A 26,945-nucleotide genomic window follows, 5' to 3' on the forward strand; every position below is an offset into this window, starting at 1 on the left:
TGTAAGCAGAGGACATGGGTCAGTGCAGGTGCGGAAGAGGGCAAAGGTTGGGCAGAGAGTGAAGCTGTTGGAATCAAGCTGTGAGCATGAGGGAGGAGGAATCCCCTGGGAAATGCCAGAGGATAAGGTCCTGCCTTCTTGGTGAAGGCTCACAGCCAATGTAATTTGCACATTCCTGTTAGCGTGTCTTCGTTTGTATGCAGAGACTGGTTAGGTCTAGAGATTTGGACCACCCAAATAAATGAGAGTTCAGCAATTCTTTCTGTTGCTTGTGGCTTTTTTCTGAAGAGCTTCAGTTTCTTCTCTGTAGGTTTAAGAATCACAGAGTTAAATTATAAACTGAACTCCTAAATTCTTAATTTTTTTAATTAGGAGTATGTAATACCAGATAATTATCCTTTTTTTTTTCTAGGAGATTATTAAGAATTTATCTCTATGTTCATTTATTTTTAGCATGTATTTTCTGTTTCTGAGTTAAAATTGCAATATTATTGTGTATTGCTTGGGTAGGATTCATTTTTCAATCTTTTAAGCCTCTGGCAATATTGAGACCCCTTTGGTATTTCTGAATCTTTGTATGAACAAGATGCCAAATTTCTGATTCTAGTAAGTCATTTAAGGCCTGAGAATGATGGTTTTTGAGTAATAATAAAGATCTGGCTTTCTTTAAAAAGAGAGAGAGAAAGAGACAGTAATAACCAAAAATTATTCATATATGATTTTACATGAGACTTCTCTTTGTATTTGAAATTTACCAGATATTCTCAGAATGAGCTCTATTTAAGAGAACTGGACTGATGAACTTGAGAGCTAATATTGCCTTATTTATAGAAATTAGCTCTGTTTGCATTAATTTTACTGACAAGTGTATATATATCATATCATATTATAATGTAATATATATGTATATAATTTCAAGAAAGAAACCCTCCCTTCTATTCACTATACATATCATAACATATAAAATATAATAATACATATTATATGCCATAAATATCTTACTATATAATCTTACTATATAACTTATTATATTAGTATACATAAATTTACTGTACATTATATTAACTATAAATAATATAGTAACTATTATTAATATTATTTTAACATTATATAGTATTATATAGTAAATATTGTACTGAATTAGTCAGTGATTTCTTAGTTGCTTTTTAATCCCTGGATGTTGACATGTGCTCATAGGAAAATGACTGAGTCATGGGCTAAGTCTAGGCAAATAATATGATTTTTGGAAAAGATGTGTTTATTTATTAAGATTTATTTATTTATTTATTTATTTGAGAGAGAGAGAGACAGAGAGGAGGAAGGGCAGAGGGAGAGGATCTCAAGCAGACTCCCCACTGAGTGTGGCACCCAAAGCAGGGCTCAGTCCCAGGACCCTGAAATCATGGTCTAAGCTAAAACCAAGAGTCAGGCACTGATTGAGCCACCTAGGTGCCCTGGGAAAAGATGCATTTTAAATATAGTGCTTCCAGAGCCAAACAAATTGCTACAAGCACAGCCAACATTCAGCATCCTCCCTAAATAGGACTTTACCCCAAGGAGACCACCCTCCCTCTCTTCTTTGCCCTCAGAATTGCACCATCTTACAGCTTGCTCTCCTGATAACCCTTCTGTCTCTCGACAGTGGCCGGCCCCTCTGCTGTATGCTGCTGCTGTTTACTGCACAATTCCCACACGAAAGCAGACCTCTACGAAGCCAACTTTTTTTTTTTTTTAAGATTTTATTTATTTATTCATGAGAGACATAGAGAGAGAGGCAGAGACATAGGCAGAGGGAGAAGCAGGCTCCTCGCAGGAAGCCCAATGTGGGACTTGACCCCAGGACCCCAGGATCATGACCTGAGCCAAAGGCAGATGCCTAACAACTGAGACATCCAGGTGCCCTATGAAGCCAACTTTTAAGAATGATCAGAAATGGCCTGGCAGGATCATAACTCAGATGTAGAACTTTTACAGTAGATTTCGAGTATCCTCTTTGAAAATATGCCTGTTACCTGCAGCTGGCAGGGAGAGTGTTCCCTCCTTCAAGCCCTGGAGCAAGTCACTAGTATTTTCTTTTGGCATTTAGGATTGGTGAGTTCTATAAGAGCTGAAAATTAACCACCTTGGGGCTGCCCCTTCCTGCCCCAGCCCCAAGTTATAAAGAAATGGTTTGGAATGAATGAATGAAAATGAAACAGACGAAGTGTCAAATATGATCAAGGATGAGTACTCCTTTGGTGAAAAAAAAGTCTCTTCTGGGTCTTGTCAAGTGCACAAGCCACCCAGAAAGAAACTCGTTTTGTAATTTGATACTTTTAAAATTCTCTCTGGAGGATATTGTTACAATCACTGAAGTTTATCTCCTCTCCATTCCCATCCCTCTCCCACTTCTCCATGACCTCCTCCTCTCCCTCTCTCTTCTCCCGCTCTCCCTAGGAGAACTGGGTTAAATACAGGCCACTCAATTACGTTTTAGTTTCAGATGACAAATTTTTGATGTGAGTATATGCGAACTCTTGCATGAAATAGACTAATACTAAAAATTATCCAGTGTTTAACTGAAACTAAATTTAACTGGGTGTCCTCTTTTTATTTGCTAAATCTGGCAAAACTACCTATTTCAACTTTTTCCACTGTCTTTAAGAGTAGGAAAAGCAAAATTCTGTGGAAACCCTGAAGTTCCTGGTCCTATTATCAAAGCTGCAAATCTACCATATTCTTAAAAGTTTCTGAGAAAAGAAAACACACATCTTAAATAAAATTGGGCAATAGAATCAGAGGTTATCTGTTCCTAACATTAGGAGCATTGCATATTTGCTGATCATGCTTTTGTATTTGAAAAAGGGGAAATGTGATACAGCTGGAGAAGAAGCCAGACAACATTAACTGTGGTAAGGAGAACTACGTGACAGTTTAGAGAAATGGTCAGTAAGAGAAATTCAGAAAGAGCACCTTTTCTTTGCAATTTGTTTTTTTCCAGGCACGCTGTGGATTGGTGTCCTTGAGAACTTAGAAGATTCAGAATTACTGAACAAGGACCACCTTGAAGATATTTAATTTTTTTAAAGATTTATTTATTTATTCATGAGAGACACAGAGAGAGAGGCAGAGACATAGGCAGAGCGAGAAGCAGGCTCCCCGATGTGGGACTCGATCCGGGGATCCCAGGATCATGACCTGAGCCAAAGGCAGATGCTCAGCCACCCAGACATTCTGGTATTTAATTTTTTTCTGTTTTCTTTCCCATTGAAACAGCGATCTCATCTTGCTATAAGAAAAACAGAAAGTATTCATGATACCAGGTTTTTATATTTTTCAGTTAGATTTTAGAAGACATGCATATCTAGAATGCTGTCTAACTTTGATCAGATGGTGAATGGCATTGCATTTTGTTTTTTTTTTTTAATCGAGAGCAGAAAGGACTGTGTCCTGGAGCCAGGAGTCCAAGGCTGCTCACTGGCTGCGTGATCTAGAACATTCCAGTCAGCATCTCTGATCCCTAGCATGGAGGGACCCCAAGATCCCTAAGGCTCTTTCCTGGTTGTGGACCTCTGATTCTATAATGACCCAGGAACATTAGCAGCAGGTCTCCTTTGTGAAATTTTCCCTTCCAAAATGCTACATTAATGGCTTTTTCCTATCTCATTCTGCATTTCTCCCCTTTGCTCCATATAGTCAACAGTAGGGAAAAGTTCTGTGAAAAGCCCTGAAATAGCAACAGCCAAAGAGCCGACATGGAATCCACTGGGCTCCACTGGGCCCATATCCTGCCAAATACTTGTCATCGAGTCACCAGTAGGACATGGGAAGGAACCAATGCTCGGGTGATGGTGGCTCAGACTTGTGACTTGTGTCATTAACCTCCCCAGAGAACCCAGGCCAATGAGGAAGTCACTGGAAGAGCCCCTAGAATGCCAAAATACCAACTCGAGCAAAAATGCCCTCTGGGACGGCAGCCAGTTGCCTGCCCATGTTCTGGCTGGGCTGGGAGCTGAAACAGTGTCTGGCATCGGCCCCTCAATTCTGTTCCCCAAAACCCTTCAGTTACTATGGCAACTCAAGAGAACTCTTTGAAAGACCTCTGAGGCTGGGAAATTTTATTAATTGTGTGCCCTGGAATCAGTCCTGGGCATCACCCAAAACCTACAGGAAGTAGAATCCTAGACCTTGAAAAATGGTTCCTGGTGCCCATAGGCTCCAAACTTTTGAAAGTCACCATTATATGCTCCACCTCCTGTCCCTTGAGAACACTTACTGAATGTGAAATAAATGAACTGCTTAGTAGAGGACTAGCTCATGAAGAAAGTGGTTTCTGGTTATCGGTACCACCAGAATAGGAGTTCCCTGGTAACCATTCCCAGCTTCCTCAAGAGTTGGACCTAAACATGTAGAAATAAAGGTAGGGCTCTAGCTCTACAGGATGGAGGTCTGTACCTTCTTCTGACCCACATGAGTACAAGTTCTCTGGAATAATTACCCTTTGAAATACCGATTTATACAGCTCCCTAAATTCATTTTATTGCGTATCTTAAAACTGACCTTACACGTACAGCTTTCTCCTGGCACTGAGCAGTGGAATGTGAAATGCTCTGAAATACAGATTGTAATTTCCATTAAGAGAGAAAAAAAATTCATGTCTTCGAAGATAAACCATCTGCAATATAAATCACAAGGTTACTGCATTCGGATTGCAATGCTACTGTAATTTCAGTGAAGGGAGGAAAATAATATAGCTTGCTCTCCCAGGGAGACTGCAGTTTACAGCAGACTTTCACTTATATACATTAGCAGTTCATTTTAAGTCTGCTAATATGTACTAAGTACCTGTGATCTGCTGAACTTCACACCAGGCACTGGAGCTATGTACATAAACAGATAATTAAAATATAGCGCATTAAATGAAAGATATATATGGTGTGTTGTGTGAACAACAGAAACACTGAATCCAGGAGAACTTAATCTTTTGAAGTAATGTTGATATTTCTGTTTAATAGAGAAGAAAACTAAAGCCAGAGGGTTCTCCTGAGTACTTCTTACAAAGAACAGAGCCTACACTGGAATCCATATTGAGGCAAGTCCACTCTTTGCAATGTCTGTGTACCAAATCGTTCTCACTTTCACTTTTTACTAAGAAATTACCAATGCAATGAACTCAATCATTTTTTTAACAGAATAAATTTCTTTTCTCCTACCCTCTCTTCTATAAGCTTTCTCGTCTCCACAGTATGCTCCAGATTGAAATATCTCACCCATCAAGAAAATACGATAGTCTGAACATCTAACAATGTTAGCTTTTCTCTATATTCCATCAGCATATGAAACCTTCTAAATGTCTCCCTCTGGAAATAGCAGCCTTGGGGCTGAACATCAGAAGTGCTGTAGTGTTAAATCCTGACCTGTGAGGACCCAGACTGAATGTAAGGAAACAGGTCTCAGCTAAATTTTGAGGCATGCAGTGTGCCAGAAGGATCTTTAGGAAAAGATCCTTCACACTGGAAAATAGGCCCAGATAAGGGGACTTTAGTCAATTGGCATAACAGGAATTTCTTTGGCCATGAATTTGGGTGTGATAGATGGAGGAGAGACATGCCTTTCATACACTGGCAACCCAGCAGGTGGATGAGAAGGATTCCAAATAAAGGTCAATAAAATGTATGAGTCCCTTGGAGCTAGAATGTATCTCAGGGTACAGTACTAAGAATAGAATAAGGCTTGTAAAAATCATTCCATCCTGGGCCACATAAGTGGCTCAGTCAGTTAAACGTCCAGCTCAGGTCATGATCTCAGAGTTGTGAGATGGAGCCCCTTGTCGGCTCTGCACTCAGTGTGAAGCCTGCTTGTCCCTCTCCCTCTACCCTCCCCCCAACCCATCTACTTCTCTCAAATAAATAAATTAAAATCCTAAAAAAAAAAAAATCAGCCCAACCTGTATGCAGGCTATGGATTTTCAGATGGTAGTGTAAATGTATTGCTGTTCTAGGACACACAAGGGAAGCAGGGCATAAATTAGGAATAGTAGGCAAAATTTATAAGTGCTAAGTGCTAGTGTTAGAAACATGGCATGATCTTCCGGGAATTTCTAATTGGGTGTAGAGCAACTGGGTCTGAACTAAAGAAAGGCACTCTCGGGAACTCTGGAAACTCCTCATGTTTCAATTTTTGCCAATGTGGGAAAAAGGAGAATTAGTATGTATTAGCTTTAACTAGCAAACTCTTGGATTACAAACAAGAGTATTAACCCCTGGCAATCTTTTCATTATCTGCATAATTCTGGTTATCCAGAAGGACACACAGTTGTAATCATACACTAGGTAGTTCTTTTTGACTGGCTACTTTTACTAAGAAATATGCATTTAGGATCCCTCCCGCCCCCATCTTTTCTGTGGCTTGATAGCTCATTTATTTCCGTGCAAGTAATCTTCAGTTGTATGGCTATACTACAATTTGTTTATCCATTCACTCATTGAAGGACATCTTGGTTGCTTCCAAGTTTTGGTAATTATAAAGAAAGCTGCTGAAAAACATTTGTGCACAGGTTTTCATGTGGACATAAGTTTTCAACTCATTTGGGCATATATACAAAGAAGTGCAATTATTGGTTTATATGATAAGCGTGTGTTCGGTTTGTAAAAACCTGTCAAACTGTCTTCCAAAGGGGCTATACCATTTTGCTCTCTCATCAGCAACGAATGAAGCTCCTATTGCTCTGCATCCACCACAGCATTTAGTGGTGTTGATGTTTTAGATTTTAGCCATTCTAATACATGTGCAATGGTATCTCACTATTGATTTAATTTGCAATTCTCTAATAAAAGATGATGACATATGATGTGGGGCACCTTTTCAAATTCTTATTCACCATCTCTTCATCTCTTTATATTCTTTTTTTTATTTTCAGAGGTAGATTTAAGTGATTCATCAGTTGCATGTAATACTCAATGCTCATTACATCATGTGCACTTGGTGATGTGTCTGTTCAGATCTTTTGCCATTTTTCAATTGGTCGTTTGAGTTTTGAATTTCTTAAATATATTTTTGACACATATCCTTTATCAGATAAATGTTTTGCGAATGTTCATTCCCAGTCTGTGGCTGGTTTTTCCATTCTCTTAAAAGTGTCTTTTGCAAAGCAGGGGCTTCTAATTTTGATGAAGTCCAAATTATCAATTTTTTTCTTTCATGGATCACGCTGGTGATAGCATATAAATGAGCCCAAGAATGGCCTGCCGGCTTAAAATGTCCCCAGGTTGTTACTGCCTCACAACAGGCTGAGACCATCAGCTCAAAGCCCATGGGTACAAAACACAAACTCTTACACATCCAGTTGCTTTAAACACAATCCAAATAAACATTCTTAGCCATTCAGAGCCTACCTATTTTGCATACCCTAGGACACTGCATCTAACATCTGTTAACCATAAATAAAACAAACCCTGTAGCTATCGAAGACCAAACATTGCTGCTGCCCTTCAGAGATCTCTGACCCAGAGACTCCACACCTTGCTGCTGAGCAACATCACCCAAACATGTAGCCCCCTCTTTGTTGCCCGTTTTCTCCCAGGAGATTCCTTGCCCCATTCCTTTTCTGAGTGATGACCTGTGCCACTGGCTCTGGAAAGTCCTTGTCGGGAAGGACTTCCCCTCCCATGCACTCACTGAATGACCTCTTGTGTTTCACTGCATCTTGTGGCCTCATCTCTTCCTTAACTACCCCCAAATCCTCAAATTTACCATGTTTATCCAAAAACTAATTGTTGAACCCTAAGTCACCTAGATTGTCTCTTGCATTATCTTCTGGAAGTTTACAGGTTTGATTTTAAAGTTAAGTTATAAAGCATTTTGGGTTAATTTTTACAGAAGTTATAGGTAAGCTCTGTGTCTACACTAATGCTTTTGCATGCAGACGTCCGTTTGTTCTGGCATTCCTTGTTGGAAACACTGCCCTTTCTCCATCAAATTGTGCTTACTTCTTTGCCAAACATCAGTCAATTCCCTTTATATGGGTTTATTTCTGGGCTTTTAATTCTGCTCCATTGATCTACCTCTCTCGCAACAGTGCCACAGTGTCCTGATTATTGTTGCTTTATAGTAACTCTCGAAGTCAAGACTTTGTTCTTCTCTACTAGTATGTTGGCTCTTCTGGGTCTTTTGTCCTTCCATATAAACTTTACATTCATTCAATCTATTATCCACAAAATACCTTGCTGAGATTGCAGGATGTTTCATCCACAACATCTCTCGTAACGTTGTTTACCCAAGCAATCAATACTCCAGTGAGTTACAATTGTTTTCCAGGTCACTTCTCTTAGGTTTCCCTGTTGTCTCCTCCTTTCTGATACGCACTGCTCATTTTTCAATTCATTTGTCTTGGCTAGCCCTTCTGGAGCACTAATAAACACAAATTGCACTTGTAAACACTCCTACCTTGTTTCTCTTTTTGATTCTAATGTGTTTATTATTTCACCTCTAAGTTTAGTGTTGCTGCTAGTTGTTTTTTTTTTTTTTTTTTTAAGATTTTATTTATTTATGAGAGACACACAGAGAGAGGCAGAAAGATAGACAGAGGGAGAAGTAGGCTCCTCACAGGGAGCCTGATGCAGGACTCGACCCCTGGACCAGGATCACACCCTGATCTGAAGGCAGACGCTCAACCACTGAGCCACCCAGGTGTCCCTGCTGTTAGTTTAGACAGACTTTTTACCCTATTTTGTCAGTTTCTTTCTACCCTTTCCTGAAACTGTTTCATCTTGATCTCATCTACTAGATGTTGCCTTTTATCAAGTTCTGTTTTTGCATCTCTAAAAATGACTGATTTGCCATGTTAACATAATCAGATCTGTCAACCTACCTCTCAATCTTGAATTCTCCTTGAATTCTTAGTTTAAGCCTTTCTTGCATTAATCTGGGGAGTTCTTTATTTTAGGATACCCAGCATTTAACATGTTAATGCTTGATTTAACATTTTTGCATTTATATTCATAAGTGTGATTGAATGTAATTAAAAAATAATCTATGCCTTTGTCTATACTCTCAAGCCTTTTAAATAACATAAGGATTGTTTGCTCCTTGATGGTTTGAAAAATGCTGTCTATGAAACGATCTGGACTTGATGCTTTGGTAGGGAGTCATCCTTTGATAAAACTCTTTCAATTTATTGTCTGATGAATGTCTGTTTAAGATTTTAAGGCATGAGTGTGTATTCAACTTGGGGCATTTGTATTTTCTAAGATTACTGCTCATTTCAATTTTATTTTCAAATATTTAAATAAGGAGTTTTATGGAGAATTACCTCACAATTTAGAAAATCTGTTTTTATATGTCCTATCCTTGCTGTTTTATTTTTTAATATTTAACTTATTTTTTAAATTGAAGTATAGTTGACATATAATGTTACATTAATTTCCGATGTACAACATAAGGATTTGACAATACATATTACACGATGTTCACCATCATAAGTTTAGCCACCATCTGTCACCATACAAAGTTAATACAGTATTATTCCATATTCCTTATGCTATATTTTTTCATCCCTATGACTGATTTATTCTCGTTACTCTTTCTATTGCTATGTTTACTATCTCTTTTCTTGATGAAACTTCACAGGAACCAGACTTTTAGATCCGTTTTAAGTCAATTTTACTATATTTTTCCTTAGATTCTTTATAATTTGTCTTTCCTTGGCTTGGCTAGGATCTTATCTCTTTTCTTTCTTTCTTTCTTCTTTCTTTCTTTCTTTCTTTCTTTCTTTCTTTCTTTCTTTCTTTCTTTCTTTCTTCTTTTCTTTTCTTTCTTTTCTTTTCTTTTCTTTTCTTTTCTTTTCTTTTCTTTTCTTTTCTTTTCTTTTTTTTTCTTTTCTTTTCTTTCTTTCTTTTTTTGACACCTGAAGTTGAATGACCAGTTCATCTACATTCATTAGTTCATGTATAATAAGAAAAACACTAAAAGCTATAAAATTTCTTCTGATACAAGTTTATTTTTTTTTGATACAAGTTTATTAATAGCATTTAATTTTCTGTGTGTAATGTTCTCATTGTGACTGCTTTCTTTTTCAATATACACAAAGAAAGTGTATTCTTTGTAGAAAAATGAGAAAAGGAAAAAAAAAAAAAAACCAAATCACCCATAGTTCTACCAGCTGTAACATCTGTTACTTAGTTTTGACAACACATTTTGTTAAAATGCCTGAATGTCAAAACTGATAATGAACACGGTTGTGGGCAAAGTGGGACAAAATGCCTGCAACATATATAAGGAAGTTAAATAGTTTTGGTATAAAATCAGCTCTTGTAAAGCTTTCAGAACTAGAAGCATAGGTAGAGTGCCTGTCAGGTGCTTCAAAAAAGAAAAGATATGTTGGCCTAAAATACATTTTTTAAAAATGCATTTTACCTAGTAAATGAAAGAGTGCAAATTAAAGCCACAATGACAAATCCTTTTTGCTTATACATTAGCAAAGATTTTTTTCCCTTTAGTTATAATCTCCGAAGTTGGCAAAGTGGTGGATAAATTGGCTCTACATCAACTCTTAGTAAAAACTGAAAATAAATTTTAAAAGCCTTAAAAATTGATATATCCTAAGAAAATTGCTGCCAATGTATCAAAGATTTAGCTAGAAAGATGTTTATTGTGGCTAAAAATCATAAACAACCTAAATGTTAAACAACGCTGAACAATGTTAAACAATGAGAGTTGGCTGATTTCACTATGGTAAACTAAATGAAGTAGACAGTTATCACAGTTATCACACAGCAGAAAATACTTGAAAAGGTAAGGATTGTCATGATATACTGACATACCCAAGCATATATTTGTTGCTTGATTTCATTTTGGAAGTATAAAGATATTGTGACTTATTTGCATTTGAAAATGCTCACGCACACGTATATTATGGGGAAATTTTCTCCTTCTCCTTCTCTTTCTTGTCTACTCCCTCCTCCTCTTCTGCTTAATGGAAAATTTAGGGAAAAGCAAAAATTAGGATACATAAAAATTGCCCATGATGTCTTCAGAATACTATTTTCATAAATACTCCAGACTTTTTGTTGCTGCTGTTATATATTATGCTTTGCTTATTTTTAAAAAAAGACTTTCTTTTTTTTTATAGCAGTTTTAGGTTCACAGCAAAATGAAAAGGACGGTCCAGAGAGTTCCCATGTATCCCCTACCATATGCATGCACGATCTCTTCTATTGCCAACATCTCCTAACAAAGTGGTACATTCGTTACAATTGATGAAACTTATTCCAGCCTTTTTCACATAACATTATTTGTTGCACCTTTCAGATTTGGAAATTAGAAAGTCACTGTGATCATTTCTACCACAGACATTTTGGAAGAAGGGTGAGGACAGAGTCTGTTGGAACTGAGCTCTGGACACACAAGGGCGGACTACCCAAGAGCAGACAACTATTTGAGAAAGTTTAATAACAAAAAAAAATAAAGACTTGAAGATAAAATCATTAGTGGAGAGGAGTCCTTGAAGGCAAAAATAATACCCATTTGTTGCCTAATGCAGTGCTTGGCTCATTAAATGTTGAATTGGTTTAAATTTATTTCATAAGCCTTAAATGTCTTTCAAAAGACTTAAGCTGGCTGAAGGCAGACAACATTTGCAGTATCCTTTATATTCTTCCAGAATATCTTCCATGTTTTTCTTTTCTTTTTTTTTACTGAGTGCTTTTATTTTTAATTGATTTTTTTTATTGATACAATTGTAGATTCACTTGAAGTTTAAGAAATAATACAGAGATCCTACATACACTTTACTGAGTTTCCCCCAGTGGTAACATTAGCAAAACCATAGTATAATATCACAACCAGGATATTGACCTCTACATAATTTGCTGGTCTTATTCAGATTTCCTCAATTTACTTGTACTCATTTGTGCATATGTATGGGTTCTATACAGCTCTATCATCTATTTAAGTTTGAATATTCATAACCACAGTTGAAATACTAAGCCATCACCATGAAGATCCCTCATGTTGCTCTTACAGCAAAGCCACTTCCCTCCTGCCACCCTTAATATGCCTGCAGTTCCATATATCTGAAAACCACTAATCAGTTTTCCATTTTTAAAATTTTGTCATTTCAAAAATGTTATATAGATGGAATTATACAGCATGTAACCTTTTTGGATTGACATTTTTCCCCTGGCATAATTCACCAGAGATTTTCTAAATTGTCGTGTTGTGTGTATCAATAGTTCATTCTCTTTATTGTGGAGTAGTATTCCATGGCACAGATGTATCATGGTTTACTGTTTACCTGTAAAAGGCCATCTGGGCTGATTCCAATTTTGGGCCATTATGAATAAACTATTTTGAATGTTTGTGTATGGGTTATTGGGTAAATATAATTTTTTATTTCTCTGGGATACATGCCCAAGATTGCCATCGCAGGGCTATACAGTATTGCATTTTTAGTCTTGTAAGAAACTGCCAAACTGTTTTTTCAGAACGGCTGTACATTTTTACATTTCCACCAGCAACACGTGAGTGATCTAGCTTCTTCGTATTCTCACAGCATTTGGTGTTGTCACAATTTCTTATTTTAGCCATTCTGATAGGTATGTAGTGAAATTGCATTACAGTCTTGATTTGCATTTCCTTGATAAGTAGGGTTGTTGGCTATCTTTGCATTTGTATATCCTCTCCAGTGTTCATGCCATTTTCTAACTGGACTTTTTCTTAATGTTGATTTTGTGAGGATACTAGTCCTTTTTCGAATATGTAGTTTGCAAATACTTTCTCTCAAGATGTAGCTCATATTTTCATCCTCTTCACAAGGACTTTTGTGTAGCAAAAGTTTTTAATTTTGATGATGTCAAATTTAACAATTTTTTCTCTACTGGATTGTATCTTTTGTGTAAAGTTTAAGGACTTTTTTCCTTAGTCTTAGATCCGGAGAATTCTTTTTTTTCTTAAGAATTGAATAGTTTCACATTTTGTGTCTTGTTCTAGATCTATTGAGACTTTTTGTATAAGGTGTGAGGTTTAGATTGAGGTTCATATTGTTTGCCTTTAGAATTCCAATTGCTCCAGCATCATTTGTTGAAAGGCTGTCCTTTCTCCATTAAATTGCTTTGAATTGATGTCAAAAATTAGGTGAGTGTATTTATGTGGATCTGGATTCTGAATTCTTTATTCTGTTCCATTGATCTATGAATCTATTCCTCCACCAATACCACAATGTCTTGATTAATATAGCTATACAGCAAGCCTTAAAATTGAGAACAGTGATTCTTATACTTTATATTTTTTTCGTCAAGATCATTTTAGCTATTTTAGAGCCTGCGCCTTTCTATATAAATTTTAGAATAAGCTTGTCAATAGCCATGAAACACCTTGCTGGAACTTTGATAGAAAAGGCATTGGGGATCCCTGGGTGGCGCAGCGGTTTGGCGCCTACCTTTGGCCCAGGGCACGATCCTGGAGATCCAGGGTCGAGTCCCACGTCGGGCTCCCGGTGCATGGAGCCTGCTTCTCCCTCTGCCTGTGTCTCTGCCTCTCTCTCTCTCTCTCTGTGACTATCATAAATAAATAAAAAATTTTAAAAAAAGGCATTAAACAGATAATTTGGGGGTGATTGACATCTTTATGTTGAGTCTTGAACTCAAGATGCCTTTATCCATTTTTGTCAGCTCCTCTTTGATTTCTTTCATTAGTATTTTGTTATTTCCTGCATACATATCCTGTACACATTTTAAGTTTATACCTAAGTGTTTCATGTACTTTGGAGCAACTATAAATGGTACTGTTTTAAATTTTGATATCTTCATGTTTATTCTAAGTATTAGAAATGAGATTGACTTTTGTCAGTTCACTTTTTATTCTAAAATGTTGCTGACTGAGCTCATTAGTTTTGATTTTTTTTTTTATAGATTCCTTGGGATTATCTGTATTCACAATCATATCATCTGCAATTAGAGATGGTTTTATTTCTTCCTTTCCAATTATAAGACTTTATTTTTTTTCTAGCATTATTGAAGTGGCTAAATCTTCCAATATACATTAAATAAGAGTGACAAGACTTTTTTGCCTTGTTCCTGATCTTAGTAGGAAAGTATTCAGTCTTTCACCATTAAGTATGATGTTTTCTGTGGGTTTTTATAAATGCTCTCTATCCAGTTAAGATAGTTCTTCCCCTCTACTTCTATCTTGCTGGAATTTCTTTTTCTTTCTTTCTTTCTTTCTTTCTTTCTTTCTTTCTTTCTTTCTTCTTTCTTTCTTTCTCTTTCTTTCTTTCTTTCTTTCTTTCTTTCTTTCTTTCTTTCTTTCTCTTTTTTTTCATAAATAGGCAAACACTTTTTCCTGCATCAATTGATATGTTCACATTTTTTTTCCTTAAAAACTTGATTTGATGGATTACATTAATTTATTCTGAATGTTTAGCCAGCCTTGCATACTTAAAACTATCATTAGATGATGGCTTATAATACTTTTTATACAGTGTTGTGTTCAATTTGCTAATATTTTGTTGAAGATTCTTCCAACTTAGATTATGAGGGATACATAGTTTTGCCTTTTGTACTGTCTTTGTCTTTTTGGTGTTGGGGTAAATTGACCTCAGATAATGAGTTGAAAAGTGTTCCTTCCTTTTCTATTTATATAAGATGTATAAAACTGATGGTAATTCTTCTTAAATATTTGGTGGAATTCTCCACTAAAATCATTAGGTCCACGAGATTTGAGGGGAGTGTTAATTGCAAATTCAATTCATTTAATGGTTATAGTTATTCACACTACCTACTTTATCTTGGCTGTGTTTTAGTAATGTGATTTTTGGAGAGTTGGTTCATTTCTCTTCAGTTGTCAAACTTATGAGTATAAAAATAGTTTGTAATATTCTTTATTAGTTCTTTGCTGTCTATTGGATCTGTAGGTTATCCTTATTTCTTTTTTTATATTGGTGATTTGTATCTTCTCTTTTTAAATTTTTGTAGTCCTGCTAGTAATTTATCGATTTTTATGATTTTTTTTTTGAGGAACCAGCTTTTGAATTTTTTTCTATTATTTTCAAACTACTTTCAATTTTGCTTATTAACTCTTATCTTTATTTCCTTCCAACTGCCTGCTTTGGGTTTATTTTGCTTTTCTGTTTCTAGTATCTGGAGGTAGGAATTTGAGATATTGACTTGAGTTTTTTTTTACATTTTTAATTTAATCTTCTGTGCTATAAACTTCCCTCTTCGCACTGCTTTACCTGCATCTCATATATTTTGATATGCTGTATTTGCATTTTTATTTCTATGTAATTTTTATTTCCTTTGAGATCTCTACTTTGACCCATAGATTACATAGAAGCATACTGTCTCATTTCCATATGTTCGGTTATACTCCTTTTGTCTTTTTGTTACTGATTTCTAGTTTGATTTCATTATGGTCAAAGAACACACTTTATATGGTTTCAGTTCTTTTAAATTTGCTGAGGTTTGACCAAACAAGTGTGATTTATTTTCATGAATGTTTCATGTGAACATGAGAAGAATGTATCTTCTCCTGTTGTTGAGTGGAAGGTTCTATATATGCTCATTAGATTCTGTTGGCTGATTGTCTTGTTGAGATTTCTATATTCTTGCTGATTTTTTGGTTCATTACTATTTATTGTTAGTTGCTGAAAGGGAACATTTATGTTTTCAACTGTAATTGAGAACTTTTCTTCTTTTCTGTCAGCTCCATCAAGTTTTGTTTCAATATTTTGAGGCTCTTCATACCCATTTATAACTATTATGTCTTCTTGGTGGATTGATGTTTTTTTCATTATGAAATATCCCTCACTATTTCTAGTAATTTTCTTTACTCTGGTCTTCATTTTATCAAATACTAATACTCTGACTTATTATTCTTAATATTTTAATATTATTATTCATTTTTATTTTAAATTATTGTTTATGTCATATATATTTTTCTTTTATTTTTCTTTCAACCTAACTATGTCATAGAACTTCACCTGAGTTTCTTTTAATAGCACATAACTGGTATTATTTTAATTTTTTGTAGCAGTCTTTATATTTTGGTAATTAGATTATTTACTTTTAAGATAATTATTGATACGTCAGTTGCTGAGGTCTGCCATTTTATTATGTTTTCTCTGGTGATCATTCCTTTATGTGTGTGTGTGTGTGTGTGTGTGTGTGTGTGTTACCTTTTACTGGGTTAAACATTTTTTAGAAATTCATCTTGGGGGATCCCTGGGTGGTGCAGCAGTTTGGCGCCGCCTTTGGCCCAGGGCGTGATCCTGGAGACCCGGGATCGAATCCCACGTTGGGCTCCCGGTGCATGGGCCTGCTTCTCCCTCTCTCTCTCTCTCTCTGTGATGACTATCATAAAAAAAAAAAAAAAAGAAAGAAAGAAATTCATCTTGATTTATATAGTTTTTTTCTTAAGACTTAATTTCTTTTTATGGTAGCTTAAGGTTCACCATGAAATTGAGAAGGAAGCACAGAGATTTCCCATATATTCCCCACTCCCACACAAGCATAGCCCTTACTATCAGTACTCCTCACTATGGGGCACATTTGCTATAATTGGCAAACCTACACTGACACATCAGAATAATCCAAACTTCATATTTTTTTTTTTTTGGTTTACTCTTGGAGCTGTGCATTCTATGGGTTTGGAAAAATATATGATATTATGACATATAAATATCATTGTAATACCATACAAAATATTTCACTGCCATAAAATTGCTCTTTGCTCTGTTTATTCATCCTACCCCTGCCAACGACTGATTTTTTTATTGTCTCCATAGTTTTGCCTTTTTCAGAATGTCATGTGGCTGGAATCATGTGGCATATAGCCTTTTAAGATTGGCTTCTGTCACTTATTAATATGTATTTAAGGTCCCCCCATGGCCTTTCATGGCTTGGTAGCTCATTTCTTTTTAGTACTGAATAATATTCCATTATCTGGATGTACCATGGTTTATTTATCCATTCACCCACTGAAGGACATCTTAGTTGCATCCACGTTTTAGCAGTTATGAATAAAGCTGCTTTAAATGTTTTTGTGTAGGTTTTTTGTGTGTGGATATAAGTTTATTTTAAGATTTGTTTATTTACTTTAAAGAGAGAGACAAAAAGAGAAGGAGTGCGAGGAGCAGAGGGAGAGGGAGAGGAAGAGATCTCAAGCAAACTCCTGGCTGAGCAAGGGGCCCAACACAGGGCTCTATCTCACAATCCTAAGATCATGACCTGAGCTGAAACCAGAGTTGGACATGTACCCAACTGAGCCACCCAGGTGTTCCTGTGTGGATATGTTTTTAATTCATTTTGGTAAATGTCAAGGAGTGAAATTGCTATATCATGTGGTAAGAGTATGCTTGGTTTTATAAGAAACTGCCAAACTGTCTTCCTGAGTGGCTGTACCCTTTCAATGAATGAAAGTTCATGTTCCTCTCTATCCACCAAACATTTAGCATTGTCATTGTTTTGGATCTTAGTCATATTCAAATACATGTGCAGTGGTATTTTATATTTTTTTAATTTGCAACTCCTTAATGACATATGATGTTGACACATTTTCAAGCGTTTGTTTCTCTTCCATATATCTTTTTTTGGTGAGGTGTCTGTTAAGGTGTTTGGCCCATTTTTAAATTTTTTCTTTTATATTTTATTTCTTTTACTTTTTAAAGATTTATTTGTTTATTTTAGAAAGACAAAGTGCACACAAGCAGGGGTGGGGGACAGAGAGAGGGAGAGAATCTCAAGCAGGATCCAACTCCCCACTGAATATGGAGCCCAATGCAGAAGTTGATCTGACTATCCTGAGATCATGACCCGAGCTGAAATCAAAAGCTGGTCACTTAACTGACCGAGCCACTCAGATGCTCCTGGCTCATTTTTTATTTGGTTGTTGGTATTCTTTATAGTTGAGTCTTAAGAGATCTTCATATATTTTGAAGAGCCAAAATTTTGCAAATATTTGTGTCTTGTGCAAATATTTTTTCTCCCATTCTGTGGTTTGTCTTCTCATTTTCTTGACACTGTCTTTCATAAAGCAGAAAGGTTTAGTTTTGATAAAATCAAGCTCATCAAGTGTTTCTTTCATGGATCATGTTTATGGTGTTGAATCTAAAAAGTTATGGTCAACACCTGGGTAGCTTAGTGGTTGAGCATCTATCTGCCTTTCGCTCAGGGCATGACCCTGGAGTTCCAGGATCAAGTCTCACATTGGGCTTCTGGCAGGAAACTTGCTTCTCCCTCTGCCTATGTCTCTGCCTCTCTCTGTGTGTCTCTTATGAATAAATGAATAAATTTTTAAAAATAAAATAAAATAAAACAAAATAAAAAATCATTGCCATACTCAAGGTCATCTAGATTTTCTCCTATGTCCTCTTCTAGAAGTTTTATAGCTTTGCGTTTTACATTTATGTCTGTGACCCATCTTGGCTTAACTTTTGTGAAGGATGTGAGATCTGCATCCAGATTTTTTTTAATGTGAATATTCAGTCATTCCAGCACCATTTTGAAAGAGGCTATCTTTGCTTCATTGTGTTGTCTTTGTTCCTTTGTCAAAGATAAGTTGACTATATTTATGTGGGTGTATTATTGTGTTCCACTGCTCTATTTGTCTTTTACTAATACCACACTGTCTTGATTATTGTAGCTTTATAGTAAGTCTTGAGGTTGGATAGTGTCAGTCCTCCAACTTTGTTCTTCTCCTTCAATATTGTTTTGGCTCTCTTGCATCTTACCCCTTTCTATATAAACTTTAGAATCAGTTTGTCAATATCCACAAAACAACTGGCTGAGATTTTGATAGGAATTGCACTAAGTATACAGGTCAAGTTGTAAAGAACTGACATTTTGATAATATTAGGTCTTCCAGTACATGAATATGGAATATCTCTCCATTTATTTAGTTTGATTTCAATCACAGAGTTTTATAGTTTTTCTCATATAGAGTTTGTACATATTTTGTACAAACAAAATAGATTAGATTTAAACTTAAGTATTTATTTTTGGAGGTAGAAACTTAGCTTAGTGTTAGATCTTTTCTATTTTCTAACACATGCATTAGGTGCATTAGAAAAATGTATACATTTCCCTCCAAGCACTGCTTGTTGCATCCTACAAATTTTGTTTTGTTTTAATTTAGTTCAAAATATTTTAAAATTTCTCTCTAGATTTCTTCTTTGGTTAATGTATTATTTAAAAGTGTATTGATGGGGCGTTTGGGTGGTGCAGTTGGTTAAGCATCCAACTCTTGATTTCAGCTCAGGTCTGATATCAGGGTTGTGAGATTGAGACCCATAGTAGACTCTGCATTCAGCATGGAGTCTGCTTGAGTTTCTCTCTCCCTCTCCCTCTGCCCCTCCCCCTACTCTCTCTCTCTCTTTCTTTCTCTCTCTTAAATACATACATCCTTAAAAAAACTTTTTAAATGAAAGTGTATTATTGGCTTAGCTGCCATCATGAATGACACAATAACTATCCAGATCACAAAGTTTGTGACCCACTGACTACTTCAGCAGAAACAAATGGTCATTGATCTTCTTCACTCAGGAAAGGCCCCAGTACCTAAAATAGAAATTCAGGGAAAGCCTAGTCAAAATGTACAAGACCACATCAGATGTCATCTTTGTATTTGGATTCAGGCGCCATCTTGGTGGTGGCAACACAACTGGCTTTGGCATGATTTATGATTCCTTGGATTATGCAAAGAAAAATGAACTGAAATGTAGACTTCCAAGACATGGACTGTATGAGAAGAAAAAGACCTCAAGAAAACAGTGAAAGGAGCACAAGAACAGAATGGAGGAAGAGGGTCTGCAAAAGCCAGTGTTGGTGCTGGCCAAAAGTGACCTGGAGATTGGACAACAGAAGGAGTAAAGACTCCACAGAGATTTCATCTGTGGTAATTGTGCAGATTTTTCATGAGAGGATTAATAAACTAAGAACTTTTATGGGTCTGATTGTTTGGGGGAGAAAGCATATTGCTTAATCTTCACATATTTGGAGATTTTCCAGTTATTTTTCTGTTATTGATTTCTAGTTTAATCCCACTGTAGTCTGAGAGAAGATATTGCATAATCTATATTCTTTTAAATGTGTTAAGTTATGTTTTGTGGCCTAGAATGTGATCTATCCTGGTAAATGTTCCACGTGAGCTTGAGAAGAATGTGGATTCTGTTCTTGAATGAAGTAGTCTATAGATCTCAAGTATGTCTAATTGATCAATAATGATGTTGAGTTCAACTATGTCCTTAACTGATCTTCTGGTGGCTGGATCTGTCCATTTCTGATAGAGGGATATTAAAGTCTCCAACTATTTCTCCTTGTGGTTCCACATTTGACACTCTGTTGTTTGGTGTATGCACATTAAAGATTATGCTTTCCTGGAGAATTCAATCTTTATCAACATGTAATGCCCTTCCATAAATAAATTTCCTTGCATTTCAGCTTTTCACTTGTTAGGATGAAGTGGTGACTTCCAAGACCATGCAGGACAAGAAATGGGAAATCAATATATACACTTTTTAAAATATATATATATATATCTGCTTAGTTTTCAGAGTTTTTACTCTGGGTACTGTAATATACATGTGTATATTAAACTGATATTTTACTGCTTTGGATGAAGTATAGAAACCTCCCTTCCATTACCCTTTTCCACTTTAAAATATCCTGTGATGTTATAAATCAAATAGGATTTATAGAATTCAAGAGGAAAAGGACAATCTGTTGTATATACCCATATTTCTGCTCTTTCTTCTTCCTTCCTGATGCTCCAAGATTCTTTCACTGTTTCCTTTGTGTCTGTTCAAAGAATTTCTTTCAGCCATTCTATTTAGATAGGTTTGCTAGCAACAAATATTTTAGGTTTCCATTACTGAGAACCTATTTCCCCTTCATACTTAAAAGATATCATGAGATATATCTGTATCATGAGATATAGAATTTGTAACTGAAAGTTCTTTCCCAGCACTTCCAGCATATTGTGCTACTTCATCCTGGTCTCTGTGATTTCATATAAGAAATCTGTTATTTGAAGGGTGTTCCCCCAATTCATTTCTCTCCACCTGCTTTCAAGATTTTTCTTTGTCCTTCATTTCTAAAAGTTTAATCATGATTTGTGTTTGTGTGTATACCTTTGGATTATGTTTGGAGTTTGTTCACTTGGTTTCTTGGATCTATAGGTTTATATCTTTCACCAAATGTGGAAGTTTTTAGCCATTACTTGTTTCAAATACTCTTTTAGTCTCACTCTCTTTCACCCCTCCCTCAAGATTCTTGATTATACATATATTTGAGCTTTTGTGATGGTCTCACTGGTCCTTGAGGATCTGCTCAATTTTTTTTTCTTTAGTATATTTTCTCCATATTGTTCAGGTAAGAGGGATTCTATTGATCTGTCCTGAAGTTCACTTATTTCTATCTTCTGTCTTCTCCACTCTCTGATTGAGCTCATCTAGTAAGTTTTAATTTTTTTTGTTATATCTTTTGATTCTGTAATTTGTATTTGATTATTTTATTTATTTTTTTAAAAGATTTTATTTATTTATTCATGATAGTCACAGAGAGAGAGAGAGAGGCAGAGACATAGGCAGAGGGAGAAGCAGGCTCCATGCAGGGAGCTCGACATGGGATTCGATCCCGGGTCTCCAGGATCGCACCCTGGGCCAAAGGCAGGTGCTAAACCGCTGCGCCACCCAGGGATCCCGTATTTGATTATTTTAATACTGTTACTTCTTTGCTGAGATTTTCTGTTTTCCTATTTATCCCAATAAATTTTAAAATGGATTGTTGGGGGAAAAATAAAATAAAATGGATTGTTGAAGCACTTTTATAATGGAGGCTTTAAAATCCTTGGTGGTGGTGTCAGAGAATTCCAACATCTAATTGACCCCCATATTGGAGTCAGTGGATTATCTTCTCCCTTTCAAAGTGTGTTTTTTGGACTCTTGATACAACAGATCATTTTGTATCCTGGACATATCACCTAATACATCAGGAGCTACAGGTCCTGCTTATATCTTTCATTTTAATAGGAAATTTGTGTCCCTGTTTAGGTTTAGCATTCAGGTCTTAGGCTACTTTTGTGGGCTATGGTTCTAATGGCTGTGCATTTGCAGTTTCTTTTGGCTTTTTTGGCTCATCTGGTCCTTCTGGGGCTTCCTCAGGTCTCTGCCTATGGGGACAGAAAGAATTTCTCAGGCCAGGATTTTGGTGTCGCTTTGTTGAGAACCCCCCAACTGGTGCTCTGTGTCTTCTCTGGTGTCCCTGAATATGGAAAGCATTTCTCGAACCTGCTGGATCAGAGATTCTTCTCAGGTTGCTACTTATTGTTGCTGCGTCCCTAGAGCTCGTCCCAAACATCCACCTTGGTGCCCTCTGGAGACTGGGATTGGCCATTTGCTATGGCTGAATCTTTCCCACTGGTTCTACCTGTTGACGCTGGTGGCTCCCAGTAGGAGAAGGAATATTAGGAGTATTAGGTTTGTGATGCCCAAGGGATAAACAAGGCTTCCCAGACTAAGTCTTTTGTGATAAATGTGTCCCTCTTGTCAGTTCCTGCCCCCTGCCTCAGTGTATCTTAACAGAGCAGGAATGTGGGGACTTATGGGGGAGAGCACTTTCCCTTTTTTGTGATGGGGCTCCTGATTTTTTTGCCCTGCTAGTGGTATCAGGCTCACTAAGGTCAGGTCGGCAGAGGGTTTCGCATTCAATCCAGGAAAAGAATGAGTTTATCTGAGCACATTCTGTTGCCAGGTGGGAGGTCAGGAAATACTGGGTCTTGATGACTTTCCTCTGTTGGTTGAGGGAGTCCACCACATTGTTCCTTAAGTACTGGGATTCCAAATAAGCTTGCCTTCTCCTTACCACCATTCAGAATTCTCCTTCCTTATTTTCATTATTATTTCTTGCATTATTTCCAGGGTTTATAGTTGTGCTTGGGAAGATAAACAGGGAGAAACACATCTGTTTCACTTGTCAGGCTGGAAGTCCTACCATACTTTTTTTTGTTGTTGTTAAAAACTTAGAAATGGCCCTCTGAAAAGGTTTTACAAATGCAGTAAGTTAGTTTCTGTGCCTTATGATGCCAAATAGTCTGAGAAATGTACATAGTGTAGAGGTATGTATTATTTTAATGTGATTATCCTCCATAGGTTTAGACACATTTATAGCTAGTACTGGTTTGAGAAGCAAACCTCAGAATTAAAGAGAGAAAAGCCACTTTTCTTTATTGTGATGACACATGACGTTTCCCTCCTGATGAGTACAAGAAAAAATAAGCTAAATTTCAATGTCTGTTCTCTCAAGACAGTATATCTAAAATAACTGACAGAATTTCTACAAGGTTTTAGATACAAAACTTCATCATTAAAATCACATACAGATGCTAAAAATATGCAAACCAATGATGTGATGCTGTATTGGGCTCCCCAGACCTCTCAACTAAAATTTATAACTGGAATTAATTGCAGATGACTTTGGCTCATGACTTTGTAATTTACTCCAGGCTAGAGGTTTCAGAAACAAAGTATCTTCATCTGTCTCTGTCTTCAGCCCTCCCAAGAGGAGCCCATTTATCAGCCTTCTTTATTGATTTTTTATTTGGAGAAGTGACACAACACATACTAGATATCCAGTTAAATTCATGATCATCACCTCCTTTGCATTGTTCTGAATTTGAAAAACCCATATGCATGTATGGTATCTATCATTCTATTACATATAAATACTTTATAATACCTAGCAAATGTCTCATCACCTAAAATACACATACACGAACACACGTGCAATCCTACTGGCTTTTATTAGTTTAGAAATGAAAACTATATCAACGGGCTATTTTTTATATTCCTTAAGTGATAAGTTTGTTAACATTAATTATCATTCTGATATGTAATTGTATTTATGCATAAGCTATTTGAATATTTTTCATCTTGTCAATTAACATTTTTCAGCACACTTTTATATTCATGACCTTGTTTTGTTCTTTTCACAACTCTATAAAGTATCTTCATTTTGCAGATGTGCAAGCTGAAGAAAAGTGTAGAACTTATTAAGGTCAAACAGTTAACTTCTAGCAGTCTGGAGACCAGAATATAGATCTTCTGACTCCAGGCTCTTAGCAGTAAACATCAATCCCTCTGTGACTAAAGTCCAAACACAGGATGAAAGAAAACAGAACGGAATAGAAAAGGAGTTATTTCATGCTACATGGAGAGGTGCTGTTTGTAATCAGGAAGCACTGCTAATTACCAACCTGGTGTTAATTACTGATCTGTGCCTAGTTTATGACTAAATATTATTCAGCCCATGCTGATTAATTCTGATATGAATCAGTTCTTTTCATCATTGGTTAAAATTCACACTTTGGCCATACCTCTGTGAGCAGTCTCCTAGTTCATGCACTCCTCATACAGAAATTATTTGTAGTTAACTAAAATTAATTTGAGATTCATAGGATTCTAATTTCTCAATTGCCAGAAATGCATAGAAGATTATCATAGAGAAAATGATGTTAGACTAATTAAATGCCAATTAATCCAATTTCCATTCAGGATCCTGGGCAGAACAGGAGACTAAATTTAGGATCCATTCTTTGTATGCTCAGATTTAACTAGAGAATCCATCTTCACTTTTTTATGAACAATATAATTTTCTTTGTTTATTCAACATGCTGCATTATTCGATGTATTACAAAAACGGTCTACTCGCAAGGTTTTAAAATAAGTCTATTTGTTTCATTTTCCCTGATGTATTAATATTTTCTTTGCATGGTACTTTAGAAAATATATGACCTAGAAAGCAGCCTAATTCTTGTCACAGCTGCAACCTTACTGAGGCAGAAAATGTGGCATTTATATAAAATGAAACCATCTCTAATGCTTTGTCTGCCCTTCTAGAATCCCCTTTGTTTAATCACCATGTTTGGAGCTTATAAAAGGACTGCTTTCAGGAATAAGTAGATAGAAATGAGAGGATGCTGATGTGTGAATAAAACGGTGATATAAAAGAAAATTGATTTTGCCCCCCCTCCAGCTGAAGTCTGTGGAGGTTGCCTTGCCTGTCACTGATAGCTGTATGGGTTAGTCTCTGATTCCTGAATTATAATCCTGACCCCTCCCCCCCCCACCTCTGACTGGGATCACCCTCCTCCACGTTTCCATGGTGCCGAGCTTCCCTATCATACCATATTATTGTTATTGCTTATTGTGTCTTCTGAATCCTCTGATAGATATACTGTCAGAGACAGTGTCTGCCTTGCTTCCCGTTTGTGGCACCGACATCTAGCACAACCCTGGCACACAGGAGCCCCTTAGTAAATGTTAGTTCAAGGAAAGAATGGACACAATTTAAAATCTGAGCTCCTGGCCACTCTTGCTCACATCCTCAAGACTTTGCTTCAATATTCATGTGGATAACACCCTTCAAAAACAACACTCTCGTGTTCCCATTGATAGTACCAGCATCTAACTCAATGTCTGCAATATATTAACTGCTTGATAAATGTTCCTTAAGTAATTGAATTACCAGGTTCTCATCTTGGGAGTGAACCACTTATTTGTGGATCAGATCTGGAGACCCTCTGGTGATTACATCACCAAGAGTTGTCTTCTGGACTGCGTAAGGGTAAGGAACAAGCACATCTACCCGTCAAAGACATTTCCCCAACACATAAGTTAAAGTTCATATCCATATACAATTTTTAGTCAAGTATAAACTAGACACCCAAATAAATTCAATAGTTCAATTCTGATTTTTTTCTGGTACACTATTTTTTGATGGTATCAATGATGAATGTAGTCTCAACTTAATTTCTGAACATCTTTCATTTTGATTCTGAAATCTGTCATACCATGAAAAACAGCGGCCCCTTGGGCATGGTGGGTTTTATGTCTCTGACCTGGCATTTTTTAGTTGTTTTTTTCCCCCTAAATTCAAGTAGTCTCACTTGGCATTTGGAAGACTGATTCAGCATCCCCTAAGCAATAAAGATTTAAGTTAATTAAAAAAAAAAAAAAAAGCCAAACAGAGCTGGTCTCTGAAAAATAGAACACCTAAGAATGCCAATAAGGATACATTTCTCTTTACATTACTACAGAGCTTTGCAAAATGTTTAATAATCTAATGCATCAGGCTAGCCAGTCACTAACACCACAGAAAGCTTCTAGGACACTGCATGGCAAACAGTAGGCTTTTAGCAATTTTTTTGTCGAATTAGCGAATACAGGTTATAAAGTTTTCCACTTTATACTGGGAAAAATGTTGGAGACATGGAAAAAATGATTGAATCTCTTTAACTGGTACAAAACAAAAATGGGGAATGGGAAATACAAAAAAAAAAAAAAAAACCTGAAAAAACCTGAAGGGTCTTAGTGGTGTATTGACATTCTTAGTGAGGAATAGGAAAAATTAATTTGCATAGCTAACAAGGGAAATCTGGATGAGCTGAAAGAGAGCCTTTCCAGAAAGAAAAGGGAACAAAAGGCAGAGGTGTCTGATCTTTTCATGATAAAAGGAGGCATGCATTCCATCTCAGAAGAGGGGTTAGCACCAGTCTTCTGCAGTTACCTCCAGGTGCCAGATCAGCCCAGAGCAGAGTAGAAGTGCTGAGGCTGGGAGCACTGGGATGGGTTGGTCTGCACTGAAGCCACTGGGAATCACCCACAGCCAGGGGCTGTGCCACTCTGCCAACCTGCATTTGACTGGGATGGTGGTGCTGGCCAGGCAGCATCAGTAGCTGTCAAAGCTGGAAGCTTGAGTGAAGGACCACCCAACCTCAAGGGAAGAAGAGACTCAGATCAGGTGCAAATTCAAGGAAAGTAGTGTTAGGGCCACAAGGGGACAAGCCATGTTAACAGGAGGAAGCCCCAGAGAAGATACCAGCTGGATACCCTGGTGATTGGCAAGTTATTCAGCAATTGATAGTGGGAAGGAAGGAAAGGAAGGTTCCTAAGACTCCAAGAGTAACTAACGTAAGAT

This window comes from Canis aureus, chromosome 24, assembly GCF_053574225.1.
Source record: "Canis aureus isolate CA01 chromosome 24, VMU_Caureus_v.1.0, whole genome shotgun sequence".
Taxonomy (NCBI): domain Eukaryota; kingdom Metazoa; phylum Chordata; class Mammalia; order Carnivora; family Canidae; genus Canis; species Canis aureus.